The sequence below is a fragment of the Macadamia integrifolia genome, chromosome 6 (genome assembly GCF_013358625.1).
Source record: "Macadamia integrifolia cultivar HAES 741 chromosome 6, SCU_Mint_v3, whole genome shotgun sequence".
Classification (NCBI taxonomy): domain Eukaryota; kingdom Viridiplantae; phylum Streptophyta; class Magnoliopsida; order Proteales; family Proteaceae; genus Macadamia; species Macadamia integrifolia.
Genome location: NC_056562.1, coordinates 40,399,926 through 40,412,813, shown reverse-complemented (window position 1 = coordinate 40,412,813; position 12,888 = coordinate 40,399,926). Strand labels below are relative to the sequence as shown.

Here is a 12,888-nt window from a genome sequence, read left to right as displayed (position 1 = left end):
ATCATTTTCTAATCTCTCATTCTCAACTATACCTCTAATGGTTCACATTTTATTCATGGTTGAGAGATCCATTTGTTTTGCATTTTGTCATTAGGTTTAAGCTCCAGGTGAAAATTAGTAAATCTTAAATTGGCACTCTTTTGTTTGATACCCCCGAGATGTAATAATGTATACAGGTACAAGCCTGTAATATCTGAAAATGGCGCTATGTTACATGCATTAATATGTTAGGTTCGTGCTACTTGAACCTGTGTATTGGTATGCCGGTGGCTTCTTCAGAAAATCTTTCCCTTAGTCCTTTTATTCTTCTCAAACCAGAACTTTTGGTTTGGTAAGACACTTTGTTACTGCCTTGGGGGGTACCATCTTCCTTCTCCAGTTTCAACTTGTTCAGCTAGGTGTGCAAATAACTTGTACTGAATCCTCGCAGGATTCCCACTTGGAAGGAAATTTACAAAATTGCTTGACCTAGTAGGCAGCTTTCTACCGAAATTGCCGATATGCAGATGGGTTTCTAGAATGAAGAATTTTGTGAACTCCATACTATCTTCCACCATCCCCATTGTAGGTGCATCTTCTCAACCTCCAAGCCTTAAATTCCTATCCTCAAGTGGTGTTATCACCTTGTTTGATGCTTTCTGGAGTGAAGAGAACTGTGAACTCCACACTAGCATCCACCACACCCATTATAGGTGCATTGTCTCACCTTCTTATGTATCAATTCTGTGCTTACATAATTGTTAGATTTGGGTCTTACAGTGATAGTCCAGCCCTCCTGCTACAAGAAGTTCAAAACACCCACGGTTGAGTAATTCTTACAATGACAATTTATTTTCTGCAACTATATTTGAATGAATTGAGTTATTTATGAGATAAACCAAATGTGGGTCCAGAGAAGGGAAAAGTAGGTGACATCTTTCATGGGTACACCCATATAAATCTGCTTTCAACTGAATGAGGAGTGGCTTAAGTAAAATACATCTAGATTAGAACTTTTTAATGAGGGAGAATTCATTTTTCAGAATTTACTTTGATCAATTTAACGGGGACACTTTTCTGTTCACCTCTGTAATTATTATAGCAAACACCAACAAATATGAACATAAACCAAGACAGATCCGGCACAACACATAGAGATTTAACGAGGTTCACATACTGATGTGGTGTTACGTCCTCGGGCGAAGAAGAAGTTTCATTATGTAGAAGAAAAATTACACCCAAACAGTGGCGATGAAACTTTCCCTGAAACCCTAGCTTGAAAATCCCAAATTACAACTGCTTGCTCAACAAGACGATAGTACATTATATAGTCCTCCAAGTCGCCTGTCCCCATGGGGTTATGGTCGATCGGGTCGAACCATACCATACCTCGGGGGCTATGCCCATGCACCCAACCCCTCTGCTTCCATTATAGATCTCAGAAAAATTCCCATTCGGGTCGCCACCAAAATATGTCAGAGCGGGTTATTCTTCAAACAGGTCAAGAATTCAAGACAAACTTAACAGTAATTTTTGCATTAAACACCCCCTACTTAAGTGAAGCCTTCTTACCAACCTACAAATCTATCTAGTTGAATGTTTGTTGAATCCATTCAGATTTCCTTCGATGGAGAGAACCCAAAAAATGTCAAACTTCTAGCAGGTTTCCTCCCCCCGGCCCCCCCCCCTCTTTGTTCAGCAAAAGCAGAAAAGTTTCATTAGTATAGGCAAAAATGTTGGCGCATTTATCTTATAAATATTATCGTGGTCACATTTTATGGTGGAATGAAGTTTGTGAGAAACAAAATTTGGGCCTGCAACTCATGCCTATTACTCCAAACATCTCCAACCAGACCTCTAAGACATAAAGGGCAGGGCGAGTAGCAGGTGGGTGAATGTTTATTCATAATAGCATGAGACACATTGGGGAGGTAATACCCTCTTGAACAAAGGTGGTTGGTGGACAAAATTTTTTCTAGGGTTGGTAAGTAAGATGGTATATTCTTGAAGGAACTGGGGCACAATCTGCAGAACTTGGAAAGTAAAGGGATGGGAGTGTGTATTTAGAGTATTGAACTGTTGTCAGAAATGAAGCTTGTTATCTTGAAGTATCCAGAACAGTTTAGCTATTTGAACCCCATCTCATTTGTTGAATAATGCATTACTGTAATAATTGGTTTTAGGGGTTATATCCAAATGGACACTTAAGCTCTTAGGAAATACTTAGCCTGCGGTTAGGACTACTTTTTTGCTATAAATAGAGGAAGACTGTGCTTATTGAGACACAAGTCTATATTTCCTCACTTCTACATGGTATCAGAGTAGGTCTGATCACCAGACCTCAAACCCCAAACCCCGAACCCCAACCCATTCTATTTCCTCCTCCTACCATGGTTTAGCCTTACTGCTGCTGCCAAGCACCACACCTTTGCCCACCCACCAGTCCACCACTGCCAATACCGAATACCATAGCCGAATCCCTGAAACCTGTTGTCTCTGCCTCACATTGCCTAAGCCTCCACCACTGCTTACTCACAAACACAAGCCTCCATCGCTGCCAAACCATGCTGCAACCCATCACTGCACAGACTTCCTCGCTGTGACTCATCTCCTGCAAACCCTTGCTGCCATTGAACAATACCCTTCACTGTCCTCTCTTGTGCCAACCAGAACCCTGCGATCACATCGCAGACTCCTTCGCTGAAATCCCTCCATCTCTGCATCCCATCTCACCGTTGCAATCATCTCACGCCATCCACTCTTCTTTGTAACCTCATCCCTGGACAAATCTTTTCACTGTAACCTCTTGCATCACAACAGCCCAACCGATCCAATATCACCTACTCCTAAACCAATTTGGACTACCTCAATCTCAATCCTAAACCAACTAAACCAAACATACACCAAACCTATTCCTAAATCAACTAGACCAAATCTAGACCAAACCTATTCCTAAACCAACTAGACCAATCCTAGTCTAAACATAACTCGATCTACCTAATCAAACCAACTAGCTCTAAACCAACCCCACACTACCTTAGTTAGAAATAAGGAGGACCAGGGTTAGAGATGAGGGAAGAAGAGAGAAGAGAGAAGAGATGAAGGAAGAATAAGGAGAGAAGATAAGAGAAGGAGAAGGGGAAATGAGAGCAAAAAGTGAGTGAGTCCTTTGCTCATCTCACCTATATTAGATTCAACAATATTTTAGGGAATTACATATTCCTCCCTAAGGGCGGTGAAAGAGAAATAAAATAAAATACATATAAGGATGACTTAACATAAGACAGATCCTAAAGTACCCCTATTACAAACATTCTAACAATCTCCCCATGCAGTAGCCTAACCACCTCACCCTACCGACAAACCTACACCTACCCTATCTTGCGCTCTCAACTTTTGTGTTAAAAGGGGTCGTTTCCTTGCCTCTCATAGGCTCTCTCCCTCAGTGGTGAGTGTTCTCCCACTGGGGGCCGTTGTCTTGGTGTTGTTCATACCCTATTCCTATGTTTGATTAGATCTGTCTTGGTCGGTCCTGCTTGTGCTTGCTTATTGAACGTGCACCCATGACGTCTAAGGATTCTAGGATATCAGTTACTCAGGAAGGTGGGGGTTGTTTCTCTGGTCATGACTAACCCCTCTTCCCTACTAGCACCATCAATCTGGATGGGAGCAACTATTTGATTTGGTCTTGGTCTTACCACCTGTCGATTGTTGGCCGTGGTTATGCCAGGTTTCTCACAAGTGATTCAATACGCGTTACTACTGTAGGCTCTGCTTAGGACAAAGGGGATGCTGCCAACTGGATGGTAATGCCCTATCTTATTAATTTTATGTCCTCTTCTATTACTTGGACATATCTGTTACTTGATTTTGCTGCTAAGATCTGGAAGGCCGATAAGGCCACCAATTCCCACATGGGCAAGAGTGCCCAGTGTTTTGAACTACAGAAGATGGTCCACCCGACTACTCAGAAGGGCTTTCTATGGCACAATATTACTCTGATCTGTAGGGTATATGGAATAAGATTGATTATTATAATACTTATCAACCTATTTGTGAAATTGATGTTGTTGGATTTCAGATGCGTGAGGAGGATAATGTAAGACTAGAATCACAAGTGATCCTAATCCCAGGCAGGATTTGAAAAATCTGGCTGAATAGGGAGAAATATGAGATCTCACAAGCCGTAGCTTAGATGGAACTGAAACTTAGAGTAGATGAAGGTCCTAGATGGGTCAACAAGTCCTCAAAAGATGAGCCAATTCTGATGGTTGAATTGAGAGTTATGCTGTTGACATGAATTAGGAAACTTTTGACAACTTTCGGTCTCATACTTTGCCTTTCAAGCAGTTACACGTCTCACGTTGTGGAACTTCTATCTCCCAGAACCAAACTCTCAGCAAGAGATTTGAGTTTTTCATCTCAATTACCATTCCTCTTGTAGGCTGATATAAAAATGAAGCACAACTAAATACTTTCTTTCTGATTTAGATACACAGATGAAGTTCCCTGATTGACTGCCTGACTAGCTGTTAAAGCCCAATGGCTCTTTGGCCGGTCAACCAACTGACAAATTCTGTTCTTGGGCAAGGTTCCGATTGACCACTTCTGTTATCTGGTTGCAAAGCATCGACTTAGGCTGGTCGTGACCACTCTATCGGTCGATCGTTTCTGTTAGCCGGACGATATCCTTCTTAGCTTAGTCAGTAAAGATTGTCAATTTGTCTCCAATGGGATTGGTTGACTCCCTTAGATTTTTGGATGACCAACTATACCTTTTTAAGGGATTCTAGGCTGCTGTAATCATAACATAGGATTCACAAAAACTTTACAATTATGAAACTAAATCCAGAGCCTAGGTTTATTTGTTGCCTCCCTAAGTTATCTGTCCATGTATAGAGCCAGGTATGCCAAAGCTACACGTGAGGGGGAGTTTTGAGATGTTTGGAGTTATAGAGGTATAGTCCTACATTGGTTAAGTTCGGTCCTTGGACCAACAGCCATGTCTTGAAGCTTGTCTTGATCTTCATGATCCTTGTGCTCCCTTCCTTAGTCTTGTTTCTTCAGCCTTTGATGCTCACGACTTGGTGATGCTCTAAATGGTAGAACAAGGGTTAAAAATCTTTCCTCTCAGTTGACATTACTTGAATTGACCTTCAATGCTTAATTAGGTCCAATATATTCCAACCTGAGCTTGTGGGAATATTACACAGTTAAAGCACATTTTAATGAACATGTTAATATCCCCTGAAACCATCAGAATCATGTTTAGATCATCATAAAAAATATGGCGAAATGCAATATGCCAACAATCTACCTCTTTTTGGTGATGACAACATGTTGATGGTGGAAGTACTAGGTTTCTTCTTCCCCTCGAGTCTCCTCTTTTACAATTCCAGAGACTGTAGCTAAACCAGAAAACCAGAAACAAGAAGAAAAAGAGGAAGAAAAGAGAAAAGAGGAAGAAGATGAAGTAACCAAAGGAAGTCTCAAGAATGGTGAGCAACCTGAGATTAATTCAATGTGAATGTAATCTCAGGTTCTCTTATTTTATATATAACATTAGGTCAAGAAGAAAGACAAAAGAGCCCCCACTTACATGAAGGACAAACCCAAAAATACCCAAACAAACAAGGACATTTCTGTCCCTGTCGTAGGCGCTGATTAGCGCTATTCCCTGTTTGGGAATAGCACTAAATCCAACATCCTCTATTTGTATAAATCCTCCCACCACCTTTTGTCGTAGTTCATCAACCTCTGTAAAATCCATAACCTTAGGCTGTGCTTCATCAAAAAATTGAATGCATCTTCCAACCCTAGAAAAAAGCTTCCCCGTGCCTTTTTGGATGGTTCTTACAATGAGAGGGAGTAATCAAGACATCAAGATTTTTATGATTTATGAAGCGTCTAGAGGCTGATAGTAGTCTGTGTATGTGTTGGTTCTAAATTTCTACCTTTTGTTGTTAGAGATTACAGTTTTCCTAAACAGACCGAGGGGATGATCTAGTTTTGCTTTCCTTTTCTCCCATCGCCTACTTTCAAACATTGTGATGAATGGTTGTGCCTTTCTTGCTTGCTATTTACTTGTTTAAAAAATATAAGATTGTAGTTCTAGTAGGTATGCTGATGATTTTCTGTTGGACCTTGCAGATTGTGCTTTCTAGAATCAAGTATGGACCTGCAAGATACTGGGCGATCTTATTTGTCTTCTGGTTTCTTGTGTTTGGAATATGGGCCTCTCGAACACATGGTGCGCATAATACATGATTCTGGTATATTGGTAATGTGCAGGAGGGAAATGTTATTTATAATGCTTTTCAATTGTTATTCTTTAAATTGTGAACTCTTGTAAAGATTATTGGTACCACCATACCTAACTCAAAAGATCCCGTAAATTGCTTCTCCACCATAATTCTTCAACTGAATATGTTCATATTCTGGTATTGATGGCTTTCTATGGTATGGACCATTTTGATTTGACACTTGTTTGATGAGGTTAATTTTAATTCTCACCATGAGGGATATATACTGATGACAAATTCTCTGTGACTATGGGGGATATATACTGATGAAATCTCTCTCTCTCTCTCTCTCTCTCTCTCTCTCTCTCTCTCTCTCTGTGGTTTTGTGCTCCTTTGATAGTATGCTTGTCTGTTTCTTTAATCCTCTCAAACATTAGCCTGTAATCCCATTTCTGGAACCAAAATGAGGAAGGGTGTGCCTTAAATCATGTATTCATATATGTGTTCCATATTCTCTTTGGGTTAGGATCTTGAAATCAAATTATTTTCCAAATTCTTGCTTGAGAGTAAAAGGCTAAAAGCTTATATTTTGCATCCTTGGTTTGGGTCAGGAATGCAAATGGGTACCATGGTCCTCATTGATAATTTCCTGCCCTTTTTGGAATTGTTATCAAAAGAATCCACAAACAAACCCATGATATAAAAATGACAAAGGAAAGCAAGTTCTCAATCTTTAAATCTGTAGCTCGGTCTATTTTGGAAATCCCAGTTTATCTCATGATCTATGAATGAAGGATGCTGATATCAAAAGCTTGAAGTACAAAGATCAGCCTCCTTTTTAGCCAACTTATCAGCTGCTGAATTTACATTTTTATAGCAGGGGATTATCTTCTCAAAGATGGAAGAAAGGAATCCCTTCTAATAGTTCCAAGGATGGAAGTAAATTCCATGGAATTGACTGATTTACCACACATTACACTACAACATTTGTGTGTGATTCAACCCATAGAGATTGAATGCCAACATCTTTTTCCATCTTTAATCCAATGAAGAATGATTTTTTTTTTTTTTTTTTTGGGTTGACAAAATTATTCACTGAATCGAGAAGAGCTTGTAGCTGTAAATTATAAGATTCCGTCATCCACGAAGTGAAATTTGGCCAAACAATCCTGCTCGTAAAGCATAAGGCCTTCTTAGCTAAGGAGTCTATTAATGAGTTGCACTCCCTGGACACAAAATAGAAATTACATTCTAAGAAATAAGAGGTAATATTTGAGATGTCCACAACCACTGATTGGAGGAGCAGCGGAATAGCTGTGTTACTCCCTGAAATATCTGCGAATACAAATAATGCATTGAATCTTAGGGGATTTACTTTTGTTAAAAGGTAATGTAATATTCTATTTTTTTAAATAAGGAATGAAATATTCTACATATTCCAAGAAAATACTAATAGGTACGTTATCGGGTACATGGTTATAACATATTCTAATTATTCTCTATTAGGAAAAAGATAATACCAAATGCTAGAAATCCTTTCCAGAGATTTTCATATCATAGAAATTTGCTGGAAAGACACCCATATTTTGCTACATAGTTAAATAAATAAATAATAAATTAATTAAATTTAAAAACCAACCGATTACAGAGGACCTCTTCTATTTCCATAGATAAGAGATGTATATCATGTGGCTTCAGCCATTTTGAGCCATGTGGAGGTCTCTCTAAACTCGTCCATTGTTGGGAAGGTCCTTGTCCCATTGATTAACATGTGTTATTATGGTCACACCTATCGCTGGACCTATGAAATTAATACTTTCATGCTTTTGTTTTTTATAGCTGATATGATTTTATCTTGAAACTATCAAGTTCGATTTGCCAAACAATTTTTAACATCCATATGTTAATATGAGAGAATAAGATAAGACTGAAACTTCCAAAATTAATTGATAGATAATGATGTGGACGTTTCTTTAACATTTGAATGCCAACAAAGCTACGTCGGGATTCTATCCAGCGATTGGACTTCCCAGAGAGGCATGCAATGGCTGAGAGGACCCGGACCATGTGTTAGGATGAGTGCTCAGATCCTCCTAGCCGTTGTATGCCACTCTCAGCAGCCCAGCCACTGGAGAGGATCTGAATCCAACAAAGTTCGCACAAGGTATGTATTGGTTATGTAGATAATAAGCCTCTTTATAACGGGATATGAAATTAAGATGGGACAAAGTATATCTTTCTCTTCTCATCTCCTGAATTGTCAAATTATATCTTTCTCTTCTCATCTCCTGAATTGTCAATTCTACCTTTGGTGTGCATGATTCCTTTTCAGAGGCAGTGGTGGGTGTTTTCCAAAGGTGTAAGCTAGCACTCTCACAGAGAAAACACCCTCCAAATAAAATATTGTTGGTAAGGCCACCAGCTGACCATACTTAACGTTGTCCTGGAACCCATTACTGAAGGGATGAGAAGACATTTGAATGCCATCCAGCTGAAATTGTAACTGAAGCGGTAAGAAGAGATTTAAGGGGGCGTTTCTTAATTGTAAGTTACCGTTTTTCTTTCATTTTGCTTATTACTACGTTAAAAGAATTTCTTTTTTAATTCTCATTCAATATATTTTTGTTCAGGATTATTTTTAGTAGGATTATGCCAAAAATGTGGCGAATGCATTACAAGAGAACAGATGTAGAATACTGTTTCCGAAGCGTTAAGAGGAATGAAGCAAAATATGGAAAGTAATACAATCGAATCAACGATTTACGAGGTGCTTTACAAGAGTTTAAGTCTTTGTTATATTTTCTTATGGGTTGAAGTAAAAGTAGAGATTGGATACATCGCTACTTTTTTTAGAGTTAGCAGCTCAACCAATGGGGGCTGGGATGGGAGGAGCAAGGGGAGGAAAGGGGGTAACATAAGCTTGCTCTAATTTAATATAGGGAAAATGGTTTCTATGGGGATGTATGGCCTTAGCCCTAGGCATATGCAGGCGAAATGATTAGCCTGCCACCCATGAAATGGAAAATGATGCCTTTGTTGATACTTCATTATGCGCTCCTTTTGGCATTTGCATATGCGTAGGAGCCGCACTTTCACAGGAAACATTTTTCCTTTAATATATGATGATAAAATGTGGGTGAGATGGCCTAAATGTACAACAAACCCTTTTTTTTTTTTTTTTTTTTTTTTGAGAGGGGAGGGGATTATGGGATATAGAGATCTTCTGTAATGCTCTACACCATTTAGCACGGATCCAACAACTAAGCATGCCTTGGGCTGCTTGTCCAAGCATTCTCAGCCATTGGCGCTACATGGTGTAGTGCGCTACAAAGGATCCCGATCCGGTTAAGTGAGCAGCTTCTCTTGCGCAGTCTATTGATTTGAGGTGGTTGGTGCCATTATAGGTATTGACGGTCATATCCATCATTACCAATAGCAATATCGATACGATACGGATTGAGGCCATATCAGGTCTGAATCGATCGTAAGTTTAAAAAAGAAAAAAAGTCACTTTTTACCAATCAATTCAATCAATATTGATAATAGATACAAGTGATACCGATATATTTCTCTCTTTAATGTATGCTTGTGTTTATTGTGACCAGTACTAATCCTAATTTTGTGAATCTTGCAGGTCAAAGAGCTAATATATATAGAACCTTTTCTAGATCTATCATATGGTTCTATCAAGAAAGACATTAAAGCTTTGGAGAGGGGTGTCATTGACCTCATAGTTTCAAAGTTGGCTGCATTTACTGGCTCTAGCAATGCCTAGAGTATTGTGCATGTACTTGGAGTGGTGATGGTATGAACTCATCCAACATTGAGCAATGGGAATTCTCATGCAAACTAGCTTAATGTATGCATTTCCTAAGCATGTGTTCCCATCATACCCAATATCAATATTTTAATTGACTTTAATTATAATCATGTGTGATGGTTTATGTTTTGATTAAGGTTAGAAATTTAAACTGTTTACATCTAGGGATTGATCAAAGCAATTAGCTTACATGGTTGTCACACTATTAGAGTGGATCTCATCTATTTCCATAGAAAAGAGATATATGTCATATGGCTTCAGCCATTTTGAGCCATGCGGAGATCTCATTTTCTAAAACTGGTCCATTGTTGGGAAGGTCCTCATCCCATTGATTAACCATGTGTAAAGGTCATGGTCACACCTATTGCGTGACCCAGAAAATTAATATTTTTTTGTCATTATTTTTAATACCTGAAATGAAGTTACATCCAAACAAAGTTAGATTTTTCAAACAATTTTCAACGTCCATGTATCAATGTAGGAGAAATAGATAGGATTGAAACTTTGAAAATTGATAGATAAGGTGATGTGGACGTTTCTATAACATTTGAATGCCAACAAAACTGTGTTAGGATCATTTCTAGTGGTTGGTCTGCCCAAAGAAGCATCTAAAGGCTGAGAGGATCCGATCATGTGTTTGGGTACGTGCCCGGGTCCTCCCAGCCCCTAGATGTCTCTCTGGAAGCCTAGTCATTAGAGAGGATCTGGATCCAACAACGCTAGCACAAGGTATGTATTTGGCTACGTAGATAAGCTTCTTTATAAAGGGCTATGAAAATAAGATGGGACAAATTTTTCTGTCGAGGAGTATCTCTCTCTTCTCATGCCTTGAATTGTCAACTCTACCTTGATGGTATAGACTACACTATACACTCTTCAAATAATATATTGTTTGTGAGGTTGCTAGCTGGACTCACTTAACACTGCCCTGGAACCCATAACTGAAGGGATGAGGAGAGATTTGAATGCCACCCTAGAACCGTAACTGATTGGATGAGGAGGGATTTAAGGGGACGTTTCTTAATCATGTGTTAAGGTCATGGTTATATCAATCGCATGACCCAGCAAATTAATACTTTCAGGCTTTCATTTTCAATAGCTGAAATGAAGTTACATCAAAACTACCAAGTTTGATTTGCCAAACAATTTTCAAAATCCATATATCCATGTAAGAGAATTAGATAGGACTGAAACTTTGAAAATTGATAGATAATGGTGTGGATGTTTCTAAAACATTTATAACGTGCTATGAAAATAAGATGGGATAAATTTTTCTGTCCAGGAGAATATCCTCTTTTCTCATCCCCTAAATTGTCAACTTTACCTTGGGTATGATTCCTTTTAAAAGGTAGTAGTTGGGTGTTTCCTGATGGCGTAGACTACACTTACGGACAAGAAACACTTTCCAAATAATATATTGTTGATGAAGTGAATAACTGGCCTGATTCAACGTTGCCCTGCAACCCATAACTAAAGGGATAAAAAGAGATTTGAATGCCATCCTGGAACTGTAACTGATAGGATGATGAGAGATTTAAAGGGACGTGTCATGTGTTAAGGTCATAATTTAGATTTGCCAAACAATTTTCAGCATCCATCTATCAATATAAGAGATTGATAGATAATGATTTTCTATAACATTTGAATGCCAACAAAACTGGCACATGGTATGTATTTGGCTATGTAGATAGGCCTCTGTATAACAGGTTATGAAATTAAGATGGGACAATTTTTTGTGTGGGAGTATATCTCTCTCCTCTACCTTGAATATGATTCTTTTTAAGAGGCAGTGGTTGGGTGTTTCCTGATGGTGTAGACTACACTTCTTAGCAAAAAACACTCTACAAATAATATATTGTAGGTGGCTAGCTGGCCTCCCTCAATGCTGTCCTGGAACCCATAATTGAAGGGATGAGGATAGATTTGAATTCCATCCTAGAGATGTAACTGATGAGATGAGGAGAGATTTAAGGGAGCGTTTCTTAACCATGTATCAAGGTCATTGTTACATCTATCGTGTGACATAGCAAATTAATATTTGTATGCTTCTGTCTTCAAATAGCTGAAATGAAGTTACCTCGAAACAACCAAGTTTGATTTGCCAAACAATTTTCAACATCTATATATCAATGTCAGAGAATTAGATAGGATAGAAATTTTCAAAATTGATAGATAATGATGTGGACGTATTTATAACATTTGAATGCCAACAAAGCTAGCACATAGTATGTGTTTGGCTATGTAGATTAGCCTCTTTATAATGGGTTATGAAAATAAGATGGGAAATTGGGGGATCAATTCTGCCTTGAGCATGATTACTTTTCAAGGGCAGTGGATGGGTGTTTTCTAACCGACATAAGCTACACTATCGGATAGGAAATACTCTCCAAATAATATATATATTGTTGGTGAGGTGACTAGTTGGCCGCACTTAAAGCTGTAATACCCCTCCCTATTTCCAATTTAAATGGGTTTTTTATTTTCTTTTGCAAAAATCTTATGTGATTCAGCTTAGGGACTTAATCCAAACCATTGTGTAATACCCCTCCCTATTTCCAATTTACATGTTTGTGATGGTAATATATATATATATATATATAATAGTTTTATATGTAATTATAGATATCAATGTCATTAATGGGAACAAATAAGATAGTAGTTGGAATGGTTTAAAAATAGGAGAAAAAAAGACAAAGGGGAGTTAAGATGAGAGACTTTTTGGGATGGGATGACATGTATGTTTGACATTGCACAAAAGGAAGTAATATAATATATAAATATTAATTTCATTGCACAAAAAGGGAGGGGCTTACCTATTGTCGGTGGAGAAGAAAAGGAGAGGAAGAG

General features: G+C 38.4%; 1 long non-coding RNA gene across 1 annotated transcript; it reads left to right on the top strand.

The window, feature by feature from the left end:
- Positions 1 to 3,680: 3,680 nt before the first annotated feature.
- On the top strand, positions 3,681 to 6,518 carry LOC122082710. Its single transcript, XR_006141384.1, has 2 exons — positions 3,681 to 3,785; positions 6,130 to 6,518. It is a non-coding gene; the product is annotated as an uncharacterized LOC122082710 (long non-coding RNA).
- The last annotated feature ends 6,370 nt before the right edge of the window (positions 6,519 to 12,888 follow it).